This window comes from Hyaena hyaena, unplaced genomic scaffold (genome assembly GCF_003009895.1).
Source record: "Hyaena hyaena isolate Hyena2069 unplaced genomic scaffold, ASM300989v1 scaffold_880, whole genome shotgun sequence".
Lineage (NCBI taxonomy): Eukaryota > Metazoa > Chordata > Mammalia > Carnivora > Hyaenidae > Hyaena > Hyaena hyaena.
The window spans coordinates 767,708-783,771 of NW_024081515.1; the positions used below are offsets into that span (position 1 = coordinate 767,708).

Below are 16,064 nucleotides of genomic sequence, written 5' to 3' on the forward strand. Positions count from 1 at the left end.
TCAGGATTTGATTAAACTGCTCTCAAGGTGTGGTTCTCCCACACATTCCTGGCAACAAAGGGGCCTATGGGTTAGAAAGGAAACCAAGTAGTGCAGAGGTAAAGGGCCATAGTTCACCTCAATTACCTGCCATTTCTGTTTCTTCTTCTCTGAAAGAGAACACAGATGGGAAAGTAATTAACGCACACACTGATTAGTCATCTCATTTGCCAATTGTACTTGGTAAATAAACCAGACTGCAGGTTGAAGTGAGGTGAAGCCAGTAGGATGAGATAAAGAGATACATATGGTGGGATTGTCAGTTAACCGTAAAATAGATTATACATTTCTCTGCACATGATTTTAACAGGGAGGCAAGAGTAAGAAAGGTAAATCTGAGGACTTGTCTTTTTTTTTTAAGATAAAAATGTGAGGGGCCTGGGTGGCTCAGCTGGTAAAGAGTCTAACTCTTGATTTCTGCTCAGGTCATGATCTTACTTTTTGTGAGTTCGAGACCCTCTTCTGGCTCACAGGGACTGTGCAGAGGCTGCTGGGGATTCTCTCTCTCTCTCCACCTGTCCTGCTCCTGGTCTCCCGCTCTCTCAAAATAAATATATATACTATGTTTTAAAAAAAGATAAACACGTGACCAAAAACATTTTATGCTTTATCAGCAAGTGTTTTGGCAACGTTCAATGTAATGCAAATAATTATTGTGCATAAATCCAATTTTTGAAGAACCCATCCAATCTACCAATGTAAAAGCAGCTACTGACTTTTTATAGAATGGCAGATAAATTTTCGATACTAATAGTCAATACAAAACTATAATTTTTTAAAATGTTTTTTATTTATTTCTGAGATAGAGAGAGAACAGCATGAACAGGGGAGGGTCAGAGAGAGAAGGAGACACAGAATCTGAAACAGGCTCCAGGCCCTGAGCTGTCAGCACAGAGCCCGATGCGGGGCTAGAACCCATGAAGCGTGAGATCATGACCTGAGCCGAAGTTGGACACTCAACCTACTGAGCCACCCAGGCACCCCCAAAACTATACTTTTTTTGAGTTGTACCTTATCTTTGGAACCTGTTGATATGAATTAATTCCATCAGAAAAATATATATTTGCCTTGGATACAAGGCAGTGTACTAATGCTGTGAATGGGATTTCCACATACTTTATTAAAAAGTTGCAAAAACTAAAAGAAATCAGAGTGAAAGCATAGGGTAAATATCACATGTCCCCAAACCATCTTCCTCTCAACGCTGATTGTGGGATTGAGCTTCTGGGCTCTTCTTCATATTTAAGTGAGAAAAATTGTAAGCCTGTGGGGGTGGGGGTGGGGGGCGGGAAGAGTCAAGGTAACGGACAAGTGAGAGATGCAGCTTTCCATGAGGTGAGAACTAGTAAAGCACTACTGAAGAGATAAAAATATATTTTCAACATTTTTCAGTCAATCTTCCCTCTCTTCTCTTCTTTTGGGAATTCCTAGGAAAACTAAACCGGTAGCCTGAACATTTAATAGCGGAGTTGGGGCTACCACACGTCGATTTCCAGGCCAGTCACTTTTCCATTAACAAAGGATATCACAAACAGCGGCAAAGAGGGAATAATGGATGGACAGAGTCCTTCTTTCAGTTGAAAGAAATGTGAGTCAAGTTCCCTTTTTTGTGTTTGATTAAGTTGAATTTATTTCTCTGTATCCCACTCTCCCTTCCTTCTGTTCTCATCAGTCTGCTTTCTTTCCTTTCTCTCTCTCCTTTTTCTTCCTTCTTCCCTTTCTCCTTACCTCTCTCTCTTTCTTCCTTCCCCCCTTTCTTCCTTCTTTCCTTCCTACTCCCTATTGCCAATACAGTAATGCCAGAAGCAGAAGATGAATCAGAAGAAACACGTTGTGCTAATTTCAGCTCTACATAGAGCAAACTATTCTACAAATTCCACAAAGCCACTTGGAGATCTATTTTGAGAAAATCTAGACCACAGCAATATAGTAAAGCTATTTTTCAACAGCGATAGAAAGGTTGCTACTGAAATTTTGTTGGAAAAAAAAAAATTCATTACATATGACTCTTTGGCACATTGCAGGAGATTTAGTATCCTTGGCTTCTGACCCTAAATGCCAATGACGCCCTTAAGTCCTGTGACAACATGAAAAGTCCCACATGTTTTAAAACACCAAGTAGTAGGGTGACTATATGCCTTACTAAAGATCAGTGCTTCAAAACTAAAGGTTTGAATCTGTGTTCAGATTTTACCATCTGATGGCCATTTAAAAACAAAAACCAAAGCAATTTTTTCTTCTACCTTAAAAAGAAAGTTCATCTTTATAGAGCTCGTATGAAGTTCAATGTGTCAATGTTTGTGAAAACATTTTTTTTTAATTTCAAAAGGTTATACAGATATGAGATGTAATTCTCATTTTCCCTAAACTTTGAATATAGCCTTACATTGTTGTTACCTACTTTTTGAATAACCGAAGTGATGCTAAACAAAGAGTAAGCTCCAGTTTCCCTCTAGAGAACTGTCACACAAGGAATCTACCATGTTGTGTAGACACAACTCACTTTGTTGGTTTCCAACTGTGTCCTTCAGAGCTGAGACCAGCTTTCTTCTTAAAGGTGGGCAAAAGTTGGATGAGACACTAAAACCCCACGCTTCTCACCTCTACTTGAAACCGAGTGGTTCTGCGCTAACTTTTTTTCATAGTGAACTTTTCTTATCTTGGAACATAAGATTTTGTAGCTTAAAAAGTTCTCACAAATATATTTATGGAGCACATATTTCATATTTTTTCTGATTATAGTACAGCCTAATTATAAAAAGAAATGGGGATATAATTTTGTTCTCCGTGTGTAGGAAAATCCTCCATAACCTCAAGTCTAAAAATAATCGCTGTTGAAATTTGGCCTATATTCTTCCAGAGCTTTTCATGTGGGCATGTGCTTATATAAAAGAGATTGCACTCTGAATACTTCCTAATGGAAAGTTTATATCTTGCCACATCTGTGTATAGTCTATTTCACTCATTTTTATAATTTTATAGTGTATAATTTTCTTTCTTTGCAGCTATTTTATTTGCATTTAATACTTGATAGCACATATAATTTGCATAGTACAGTTCTGCATCACATATACTAATTGATCAATAAAAGACTTGTTGAGAGAATAGAAAGACAAAGAAGCCGTCCTTGTCCTTTGAATAAAGAAAAGTGTGTAAAAAAACTAATACAATTATGGCTATTAACAAATCTATTCTTATTAATAATTGAAAACCACATGTATAAGACATTTTGTATTTTCAGAGTGACTTCACACATGCGATCTGTTTCAGTCTTCAAAACTACCTGTGTGTTTGCAGAGTAAATGTCGCTGCACTCATTTTACACATGGGGAGCTGAGATCGTGAAAGAAAGTGGAAGTGAGACATATGGAGTTATACCTCAGACATTTAGACTCCTTGTAAAAGCAAACATTCCAGTGCAATCGCGAGAATGTACCCGTTAGGGGAAAAAAAAAATTGTCAGCTGCCATTTTGTTTTGATATTAAGGAGTAATAAAAAAAAACACCCTGAAATTTAGAAATGCTAAAGTGCCGGGACGCCTGTGTGGCTCAGTGGTTAAGGATCCGGCTTTGGCTCAGCTCATGATCTGAATGGGTTTGAGCCCACATCAGGCTCTGTGAGCTCAGGGCCTGGAGCCTGCTTCGGATTCTGTGTCTCCCTCACTCTCTCCGCCCCTCCCCGGCTCACACTGTGTCCCTCTATATCTCTCAAAAATAAATAAGCATTAAAAAAATGTTTTTAAATATGGAAGTCCCACATATGATCAAAGTCAGGGTTTTTTTCTAGTAAATTGTGAAACAGTTGCAAACATACCTATAGACACACCATATTTAAAATACACAATTCAAAGGGGCATCTCACTTAAGGTTAGGAAACATAATGCAGCTAGTTAATATTTGTTATGCTCATAAAAATGGATCAATCAATATTGAAGCATTCGTATGTGCTATCTGTTTTAATCCTTACTGTAAACGTAGGAGACAGTTAGTATTGTCTTCTCTGATTTACAGATGAGGAGACTGAAGCTCAGAAAGATGACATTTGTCCCGGGTCATTTGGTTAATAAAGAATTGTTTGTCTAATTCTCGACTCCTGGAATTAACTACTATTCTATGCTGCTTCTCAATAACAAAATACTGCAAATTATGGATATATTTAATTCTATAATAGAGTTCTTCATAGAGATTCTAAGGAAATCTGAGAATGACGTGCCAGAGTCATAAATTTTTATTTTCATTGGAACATAAAGGAGATAAAGAAGAAAACAAACTAACCCCTAAAAAACCCTTCCCAATGATAAAAGAAAAAAAAAAATATTCCATCAATGCAATCACAAAAGTTTATTTAGTATTTACTTTCTGCTAAGTACCTTAGTAATGCAAATATTGTTCTAGTGAGAACCCTATACTTAAGGAATCTTTGTCTCATGCATGATGTTGAAGCTCTAACAGGTTTGGTCACTGACCACTTGTGCTGTCTTTATGGGCGTACTTCCCAGTTTTTCACATGTCCAAGCCAAGAGGGTGGTTTCTAGGTCTTCAAGGTCTGTGCAGATTTTTGTGTTTGTCATGGGCCGTCCTGTCTCAGTGACTGAACATGGACTGCAGGGAGTGCATTATTCCATTTTTATTTTTATTACTTTGTAGGGAGAAACTTTCCTCTTGAATCCATCTTTTTCATTTTTATTTCTTTAAGCCTCATTCCATTTCCTTCATTTTTTTTTGTATTGTTCTATGCATTTTGTTGTTAGAAAATTGGCCACGAGACAGGCAAGTTCAGCTTTATGTGAAACTTCTTATTTAATACAAGTCAGAAAAAAAAAAAACAGACTTTTTTTCTGTCATTTTTCATGAGTGGACTGCAGGACTTTCTAGGGAGTATTTCCTAGAAATACTAGGAAATGCCAAACCAGATGTTGTAAAATGTCTTCTACCAGTGCTAAAACCTTTTCTCCTCAAACCTCTTAAACTTTAATAGCACAAATATATCATATTAACGCCCAGACTGCTACATTAAGGTAACATTAGTGTTCTTGAGTTACACCCTCCATGATCTAGTAAATTCTGAGAAGCTTCCATTCTTGGTTTTGAGCATCAACAAGCAGTATTATGCAGTATTTAAGGTTTAAAAAGGTGGATATTCAACACAGGAAATAATTTATAGTCACCAATAGGCACTGACAGCTTGGGTCCAACAAGGTTATACATTATGTATTTCAACAATTGTCAGGAATATTTATTGAGAACCCATTGTGTGTAGATTGGTGGACTTCATGTTCTATGGGGCACACAAAATAAAATAGATGGTGGGGACCTTTACCCTCAACAAACTTTAGAGTTTTTAGAAAGAATCCATAAATCAGTTGGAGATTATGTTAGATGACTTCTGACATTTTTTCCAAATAAACTTCTAATAGTCTTATAGTGTCCTCTTTCTATATATTTCAATTTAATTCCATATGACCAAGAAAAGATTTGAGGTGGTTTATCACAAGGGTTCATTTATTTAGTCTAGGGGACTTAAAAATAAACGGGTAATTGTAACAGGAAGTTGAGACAAGATGGTTACTTAAATGCAGCACTAAATTATACTTACTTTTATTTATGGGAGTGATACCTAAAAGTCTTAGCAGTCTACACGGGGGCAGGAAGAAGAAACAGAAAGAAAGCAGCTTTCTAAGACTTTCCCATCAAAGACCAAGTTGACTATTGTTTTGAGAAAAAGAACTCAGTATTTCAATCTATTTTGTGCAATACGATCTGACTTAAATCAGGAAAAAAAAAAACATTTTCCAGAGTTAAAAAAAAACCTGTAAATTTAATAATAGAGGAGGGAAAAGTGGAAACATGATGATTTATATCCATTTGTGAATTTACTATGTCCTTAGTTGTGGAACAAATGATTGGAAGTTGGGTGGCTAGAACGGTCTTAAAGCTGTATTTGCTTCAAAAGCACATTGTTGTACCTCAATAATTTGTTGCAGATTAATGTGCTGACCAAGAGTTATAAAGATATACCTTTCAGTCTTTGTAAGATGCTCAAAAGCAAACATTTTCCATACCGAGAATTATCATCAGGATTGATTTGGAAAGGCTGCTTTTGTAAGGTAGAGAGGTAGGTTCCAGTGGCGGGGCTGGGGATGAGGGGTAAAGCCCATCTGTGGCCTCTCTTGTGGCAATATCCCCATTTAAATCATTCTTCTGGTACATAAAGAGAAGTATTAGTTCTTTGGAGTAGACACTTGGCATTGAATTTTACACATGATTTATAGATGGGCATTAATTTAAGGCATTTTGAGGGACATAATAGAAAATACCTGTAACAAGGATTTTGCAGAAGATATAAATGCATTTTTTTGTAGTGTTCCTTTTTTTTAGTAAGCTTCAAACGGTTCAGGATAAGGCATCACATTGTACTTCAATTAAACAATATCTGTGCATTCATTTTAAATCTGAGAAAATCCAGAAAAATGAATTCTTAAGTCCAATAATACCGTCCAGTGATGTAATTATTGGGCCAATGTCTAGTCTTTGTTTTGTTTTGTTTTAAATAGTGGAAGGAGAAAGGAAAAAACAGACTTTTGAGTAGGTGTGCCAGGTGATGGGCAAAGTGTTTTCCAATCCATCTTCTCATTTGATCTTATTTAGTCCACATATCATTAGAAGAAAGTTTCACTCTTTCATCTTTTTTAGATCTTTTACAGGTTTGGAGAAGTTAAGTGACTTTCCCTAGATGAGATGATGTCATGAATAATACCTATATTAGAGTTTGATTCCAAATCCACAGGACTTTAAAAGCCAGGCACTTTTCTGCTGCAGTGTGGCTTATCTTGGTGACAAAAATGTTCTCCTTTTAAATGTCTTGTGACATCTACCTTTCAATATAATACTGGCTTTATTTATTTAGTTCCTCATTATAGATTGTAAGCCCTTTTGAATAAAGACTCTATCACACTGTCAGGTTCTTGTCTCCTATAATTTCTATTCCAATGCACATACCATATTATGTAACCCCATTTCTAACCTGATGCATATATAACATAATGTAGCCTCTGTCCACAAGGAGTCTTTCCTCTTTCCTAATTTAAGAAAATCCAGATGTGATTTTTCTAAGAGAGACTTGTTAACATTTATTTGTTGAAAACAAGTTTAGACAGAGAAAATTGTACAGGAACAATTATAAATCAATGTGTCAACCAGTTTAAATTTAAAGTAGTTGGAACAAGTCACTTTAGTGCTGAAGGAAAGGTTTCATGAAATAAATACATTTCATGCCAGGTTTTGAATGAGTAGATGAAAATGGATTGCCAGAGGATGTGGGAATTAAATCTGATGACTTCAGATTCAGCTCTGAAATTATGGAAGGACTGATTCATGTTTTAAAAAAGAGAAAAACAGCTATAGGGCTCACTTTGACAACCAGGAGGAATCAGACCGTTAGTAACAATGATAACAGTCGTTACAGCTTTCTGAATCCCCCCTGTGCGTCAGACACGATGAGGCGCCCTTTGCAAACCAGGTTTTACTTATCCTTCAAAACAAACCAAGAGGTTAATTTTTTGTATTCTCATTTTAAAAACAGAAAAAAAATTGAAAGGTAAAGTCTACATTTTTCTGTCCAAGTTTCAATAATTACTAAATGGTAGAGGCATGCTTTCCTTGTCTTTTCTTTTTTTTTTGAGTATAGTGGACACACAATGTTACAGTAGTTGCCGGTGTACAACATAGTGATTCGACTTCTCTGTACCTTATGCTGTGCTCACTGCAAGTATAGCTACCAACTGTAACCATACAACACTATTACAACACCACTGACTATATTCTTATGCTGTGCCTTTTATACCCATGACTTACTCATTCCGTAACCAGAAGTCTGTATCTTCTGGTTTCCTTCACCCATTTTCTACATCCTCACACTTCCCTCTCCTCTGGCAACTATTAGTTTGTTCCCTGCATCTATAGGTTTGATTCTGCTTCTTGTTTGTTTATATATATTTTTTAGATTCCACATGTGTGTGAGATCATATGTTACTTGCTTTCTCAGTCTGACTTATTTCACTTAGCATAATACCCTCCAGGTCCATCCATATTGTCTCAAATGGCATGGTCTTATATTTTTTATGGCTGCATAATATTCCTGTGTGTGTGTGTGTGTGTGTGTGTGTGTGTGTGTATGTGTGTGTGTGTGTGTACCACATCTTCCTTATTCATTTGTATATCAATGGATACTTATGTTGCTTCCATATTACAAGCAGGATTTAAGAGTAGGTCTATTTGACCTCAAAATCAAAACTCTTTTCTTGGGAAGGAATGTCATGTTGTGAGTGAGATGCTGGATCTGTAGCACTGTTTGGATTTGAATTTCAGTCTGCTCTTACATGTGATTTTCTCCCTCTCAAAGCTTCTGTTTTCTCATTTTATAAGTTTAAGATATTGGGAAGATTAAAATGAGGTAATCAGTATGTATGTGTCAGGTGCTGCCTAGCACAAAGCATGCAATCAATAAATACTACTTATTGTGATGATGATGATGATGTTGATTATGACATTGATAATAATGAATTTATTAACTATATGTTAATACTTATATCCCCAGTATTTTTACTTTATTCAATTATCTTTTTTTTCTTTAATTAGGCTTCATTCCCAGCACACACCACAATGTGGGTCTTGTACAAACAACCCTATGATCAAGACCTCAGCTGAAATCAAGAGTCAGATGCTTAACCAACTGAGCTACCAAGGCATCCCATCTATCCTGAGTATCTGGCACCAAGTTTGGACTATTTTTTATTCCCTTAACATAGAACAGAGTTAAACATACAGAGAGAGCTAAGTTAACTGTATATTCAGTAAATGAGCACTGAGAGGGTGTAAGAAAGTTATGTCTTGTTTGTGTCTTATTCTAATCTCTCTAAACAGTATGCCCACAGCTTGAGAACCTCCTGATATGCCCATTTGGGGTAGAAGTCCCATGAATAATATTATTTATGTTTGAAAGGAAACTTTGCCAGATATTGTAAATTTAGAATAATTAATGTAAGGGACCACCTGGGTGGCACAGTCAGTTAAGTGTCCAACTCTTGATTACAGTTTGTGAGTTCAAGCCCTGCATCAGGCTCCATACTGGGTGTGCAGACTGATTAAGGTTTGCTTTCTCCCTCTCTTTCTCTCCTTCTCTCACTCATTCTCTCCCTCACTCTCTCAAATAAAAACAAACCAAAAAAAAAAAAAAAACCCCAAAAAACAAAAAGAAAGAAGAAGAATTGCTATAGTACCTCATCTTCACTAGGAGCATAGATACTTAATAAATTTCTACCAGAAAAAGAACGAGAAAGTGACTTACTGGGTTCATGGAGAAACTCTTCCTTCAGATATTTGGCAGGAAAATGGAAGTAGTTGGGGGAGTTAATATTCAGAGGAAAGAGGAATTATTCATTAAATCCTTTCAGAAAATTCATTTGGCAGAACTTTTTGGAAGAATTTTGTTGCTATTCCTTTGTGAGTCTTGCTAATAACTCTTCTAAACTTATGTGACTTCATGAAAACCATTGGCTTCGTAACTTCTCTCAAGAGAAGACCGTGAATTTTTTTTTGGAGAATAAAAACAATAACAAAGGTTTTAGGTAAAATCAGAGCAATTTTGCCAAATGAACTTGCATATTTGAGATTAAACAGTCCCTGTTCTAAATGCCAAAGAGACTAGGGAAACACCCATAGCTTGGCCCTTGCCTGTAGTGCTAAAGGGAGACTCTTATAAATTAGGTAACAAATGGCCATTTGCTGGAAATTAGGATGGTTTCTCGGTATGTCTGTTGCTCCTACTGTCACTCCCTGTTTCTCTGAAGAATTCTCCAGATGTCTAAATGCTGTGTAAGCTGGCTTAATGCCAAGTTTAGTGGACAAATCTACGTTTTCATCTTCCTTCCCTCCCTTCCTCGACTCTGTGGCTCTCCCTCTCTCTCTATCTCTCATTTTAGGTCCTCTGCTCCTCCACCCACCACCTCTCTCCCTTCCCTCTGGTTTTCAATTACAAACACCATGAAGCCTTGCTTTGCCCAAAGCATAATGATAGATTTGGAGCAAACAGGGGTAAGTGTCACCTAGCTCTGTTCTCAATGGCCTCATTGCCTGGACAGGAAGACAATGATTAAGCAAGGAGGTAGAAGGGGAATATCGGGGTAAAGTCCCTAAAAAAGTTGTATGAGAAGCAAATGGCATTCCAGAGAGAGGCAAGAGACAAAACAAGTCAGCTTACGTGTTGACAGAAATGCAAGACAGTTCACCCTAAGAATATGCCTTCAGCAAAACTGCTATTGCTTCACATTCTGTTTTATCTTTTTTCCTGTGGTCATGGGGTGTCCAAGTGGTATTTAATATGGATGCAGCCTGTTCTCCTTAATTTGACTTCTGTACTCATTGTATTTGACCTCTTCATGACTTTTAACATACACGATCACCAACTGCACTTGTAAATGTTTGTACTGTTGACTTTCAGGACACCATACTCTCCTGCTTCCATCCCATTTCCTCTTTCTCAATCTCTTTTGCTGGATCTTTGTTCTCATCCCTCTTACATCTTACATTTTTTAAAACTCCAGATCTCCTTCTCCAGACCGCTTTTCCATCTACTTCTAGTAGTGTCTGCCTAGTACATCATCTTGGTGCTGTTTTCCAGCTTCAAGGCTAAAGATAATACTCTGATATATCTAGTCCAGACTTCATATCTATAATGTCTTGTTTCTGTTTTATTTTCCCTCCAAATACTTAATACTTTCTAACATACTATGGAGGAATTAAGTTACTTATTTTCTACTTAAATGTAAGCTTCACAGGAATGCTGCTTTTGGTTACTCACTCACTACTTTTCCCAGGGCCTGGAAGAACGCCTGCTCAGAGAGGCACGCAGCAATTGTTTTCTTTTGACTTGGGCTGCGTGGGAAGAGCCAGAATTCTTCAAGACACACAAATTTTCTATCCAACTTTTACAAGTCCAAGAGTTGAATAAGATTGACCGCATTACAAGGGCAATCAGTGTAATTCATAGTCACAGCTGTCACGCGGGCCATAATGAACTTAAACGTCAAGATCGTTCTTTTTTAGGTTTTGTTTTAAATCACTTGATTTTCTAATACAGAGTTGCATTTGAGGAGGGCTCCCAATAACTTTACCAGCACTTATTGGACTTGAGAAACTGGCCTTCCATTTCCTTTTTGAACATTCATTTATTTCACATTTTGAAGGTACCATATACTTAATCCACAATAACATTCTAGAATATGAACTAAGGCAGCAGATGTGTATGCAACTCACAGTGGCAAAACTTTATTTTTTTTAATTCTTTACAATGGTTGACTACTGTCATTGTAGATGATGTATTAGATGGGAATTTATATACAGAATTGAGATGGTATGTGTGAACAGAAGTCATGCTTACTTCAGTTCATCCAGAATTCTTCACCTCACTTTTGCTTCAAGAAGTTCTATTACCCAGGATGTAACTCATTTGTGTGCACAGCGAATAGAGCAGCCCTTCTCTACCAGTTCATAATTTAGCCAGAGGGACCCCAGATTGATTCTCAGCTGTTAGCCAAACAGAACAGAATAGCTCAGTAGGGCCAGATGTGAGAGTTGTGTTGGTTTTCTTGCCTGTTTTTCTTTCTTCTTTCCTTTCCTTTTTCTAAGTATTATTATTACCATGAGTCATCCACCTGAAATCCAGGGAGAACTAGCAAAAGGTCCTTTACTCAACAATGAAAAGGACACATGACTGGTAAAGGGGTTCAAAAAATCACACTCAGAATCCAGACATTGAAACTGCCACCCAAGCACCCCTCTCCACCCATTACCAAAAGAAACAGCAACACAAACCAATAGCAAACAAAAGCCTTGAAAGAATAAACAAGTGCCACGCCCTTGCAAGGTTTATCTTCCTTGCTTTTTAACAGCCAGTCTACAACCCCTCATTATATTTTCTAAACTCTTTTCTTGGAAGAAAATTATTTTTAATGTTGCATTTTTTAAGGTTATTTATTTATTTTGAGAGTGACAGAGAGTGCAAGTGGGGGAGGGGCAGAGAGACAGGGGGAGAGAGAGTCCCAAGCAGGTTCCGCACTGTCAGTATAGAGCCTGACACAGGGCTCGAACCCACAAACTGCGAGATCATGACCTGAGCCAAAACCAAGAGTTGGACGCTTAACCAACTGAGCCACCCAGGGGCCCCTAATGTTGCATATTAAAAAAGATCTTAAAGGTACTCCACCATGGCTAAGTTTTAGAATCACATTTTACACTATCACAGAATTAGAATCTATTTGTGAATATTGTCTAAAAAGGCAAATTCTTAAATCATCCTCTTCGGAAAACTGGAAATGAATAGCCACACTATAAGTAGTTAAGTGGAAATGAAGTAAATAAGGATAGAGGAATAATTGCTGCCTTTAGGTTATTTCATGCTTGTAACTCCCCGTGAGACTGAAAATATTCTCTTTTTAAGTTTTATCATATTGTAAAGCATGTCTTTTGAAACAGTTAGCAGCAGAATTTAACATGTCAAACCTTTTATTATATTCTCTTGTCTATATATTTCAATGGATCCTGAGCTTCCGTTCTACCAAATGTAATTATTCATCACCTCGTGATTTATTTATTATTGCTATTTTACACTATCTCAGACGCTTGAAAGTTTGAGACAAGTACTTCATTCTTAAAAGAGAGAGTCTGAAAGCCTTCAGCTTGCTTTTGAAGTGGTCTTTTGGGCTATTCCATCGGATACTTGTTCAGTATCTTATGTATTACTTTCATGACCTTTCCAGGTTCACAGGACATGCATTCATATTCTGTCTACCTCAGTTGGTGACCAGGTCTAGAAAAAACAGTCAAGCTTGAATACATAGTTTCTGCTATATTTGGACATTATCTTTTAGATAACTTCCTTTCAATAAGTCTTAAGAGAAAACAAAAATGGAACACTACTGACTGTACTGAAATTGATTTGAGGTGCATTCTAAGCTCAGAAAGTTTTACATTAAAAATAAAGGAATAAGGTAATTGTTGTTAAACTGTGTAATTTATCACACAAAATTGCTTTTCTTCTCCTTATTTTTTTTCCTTCTTTTATTCTCTTACTCTAGGAATCATGTCTTCCTTTACTGTAACTTATGCCCTGTCAGTAGGGATGCCTAAAGCTATTTAGAAAGCAAAACTTGGATAAAATTTACTCCCCTTATGTTTATATTTTGAAAAAAAGAAAAAGGAAAATTTCAAGACTCGTTGCTGTCCCTCAAACATGATTCTCAGCCACTAAGAAATCATTTATGATGAAAAATAAAAAAAGGAAGATAAAATGAACTTTTAGAATTTGAGGTGAAGGCTATCCACCTTGGAATTTATAGACCGGAGCATACCTTGAGAAGAAACATTTTTATGGCTTTTGAGATTTATGATCTACTGGTACATTGAAAATAATTGGCCGTGAGAATTCACAGGAAGCTACTTGTATAGCACCCACTGGGTGAGCTCATTTTATTTAAGCCATAAATTTCATTGAAAAAATTACTGAAAGCTGATGAAAAGCCTCACCTTTTAGGGGGGTGGAAAGCAAAACCAAATAACACAAAATTCTCTCGGAAACTCTGATGATCCCAGAGAAAGGTAACGCAATTTTTCAGAATCACATAGACAAATGTCTTTAAGCTAGTGCTACGAAATGGACAATGAAGACACAGTCTTGTTCAAATCCAATGTTCAAGCCCAGGAAATTGCAACAGAAAACCACAAAATTCTCAAGAGAAAGAGGTTAATATGTAGTTTCTTAAAGTGAATTTTGAAGTTCTTTGAAATAAATGGCATAACTGCTAGGAAAATATATGTCTACCTGTACAGACAGTACTTTCTATAACTCACTACTACATTCAAAAAGTATTTTATTACCACATAATTGGTTGTTACTTGACTTTATTTCATGATTGGTACAGGTATAAATACAGATAGGAGTATAGATGTATATATAATGATAAAACTATAGTAACTGATCTGTAAACAGGCGCCTGGGTGACTCAGGCAGTTAAGAGTCCAACTTTGGCTCAGGTCATGATCTCACTGCTCCTGAGCTCCAGCCCGGCCTCAGGCTCTGTGCTGACAGCTCTCGCAGCTTGGAACTTGGACCTTAGAGCTTGGAACTGGGAGCCTGGAGCCTGCTTCAGGACTGTCTCCAACTCTCTGCCCTCCCCTCAAGTATGTATATAAATGTTAAAAAAAAAAATTGATTTGTAAAACCCTTCTTTGTTCCTCAACACCACAGTGTATCCAAATTTCCCACATTGTATGGGAGAATAATGCCCTAAATAATACTTTAGCCACAAATTAAGTAGTACTCTTTTAAAGCCTGGGTGATGACTAACAATGTATTTTATTTAGCACAATAAATGTTTCTAGCCGTAGCTTTAAAAAATAGCTTGATTCACCCTTACAGGTGCAAACATGAAAAAGAAGGAAAAGAAGACGACTAGCTCTACCTCACTCTGGTCAAGATCTCAGCCTGGTGCCTGGAATGATTCAGTTGGTAAGGATTGCTGATTCCTAGACATGTGCATTCTGCTTTAACCAAATTTATTGTTTTTTTGGTTGCTCAGAGACATAAAGGAAATTTCCAGGAACGTGTTCCTTTCTTCATTTCTCCCTGCACTCCAGAAGGCATGCATTTGTACTGCCCCAGGTAGTGAAGAGAATCAGATCCATTATCTAGTTCACCTTCTCTTGGTTGCGTGAAGTGCAAATTAGGTGTTGCATTCACAGCAGCAGAGTATATATGCTGATGGAAATTTCTAATCATACCCACTGTATTTTGTCTTTGCAATATTAGTCACCATTAAGATAGAATCAAGCTTAACTGAGTATTTTTTTGTAAGACTAACATTAGCATTTGTTTTTTGTTGTTACATCATGAGTAGGTGTCTTCTACTTTAGAAATCTAGATCTATTTAAAAAAAGAAATCTATATCTAGTCCAATTAAGGAAAAGTTTTAATAACTTTTCTTAAGAGAGCAAGGAGGAAAAACAGAGTGGATGTGTTTTTTCAACATTTTTGTTAACACTTATTCATTTTTGTGAGACAGAAAGAGCAGGAGCAGAGGGGAAGCAGAGGGAGAGGGAGACAGACTCCAAAGCCGACAGTAGGTTCCGTCAGCTCTGTAAGCTGTCAGCACAGAGCCCGAGGTGGAGCTTGAACTCATGAACCATGGGTATCATGATCTGAGCCAAAGTCTGATGCTTAACTGAGTCACCCAAATACCCTTCTTTTTTTTTTTTAATTACTCTTCTTGCAAAGCAATCTTTCAGCTTTCCAAATGGTGCATCCTTTTGAGAAGGAGTGAGCACTAAGCAAGAAATGTGGGTAGAGAGCAACAGAAGTGAGCATCACATCAAAGGAAAACCAGTTAAATGGAGGAAACCTTCAGGCAGGAACACTGAATTGTTTATACAGATGTATTTTTCTTTATTAAGCCTTGTGTGCCTCGGATGTGAATTCTTATCCTTAAGAGTTTGTTAAGTTCAAGGAGCATAGGGCACAGAACTGATGTTCCCAAATGGATTATCTTTCCATTTTTCTATCTAGATTCACTGACATTGACATTTCTGCCAGTCAATCAGATGAAGTGGCTATGGAGGTGAAACATAAAGCACTAACACTTCTTTCTTGTTGTTGTTAAATGCAAAATAACTAGAATGTACTTATTCAAATGAGTGTTTTGCTTCAAAGTACTTGTCTTGTAAAATTCTAACTTACTCTAGTAACATCTAGTCACTTACTCTTAACTTCTCAGCTATGTTAAGGACACCGTTAGCTGAGTATCAGCCTTGATACTGAAATTATGCTAACATTAAAAGAGTGGAGATAAAGGGTGTTCTTAGAATTAATTGGCTCATATTGGAGATGCTTAAATAATCACTCATGTAAAAACATACATTTAATTGACATTTTGTTTCTGTATGTTTTCTTTTTTTTTAAATAGTTTATTGTCAAG

At 36.8% G+C, this 16,064-nt stretch overlaps 1 long non-coding RNA gene across 1 annotated transcript in view; it reads left to right on the top strand.

The window, feature by feature from the left end:
* LOC120222489 overlaps positions 1-14,576 on the top strand; it is a 45,317-nt gene extending 30,741 nt beyond the window's left edge. Inside the window, exons 3-4 of the long non-coding RNA XR_005526060.1 lie at positions 1,471-1,627; positions 14,513-14,576. This is a non-coding gene — a long non-coding RNA (uncharacterized LOC120222489). The remainder of the gene's footprint in view (positions 1-1,470; positions 1,628-14,512) is intronic.
* The last annotated feature ends 1,488 nt before the right edge of the window (positions 14,577-16,064 follow it).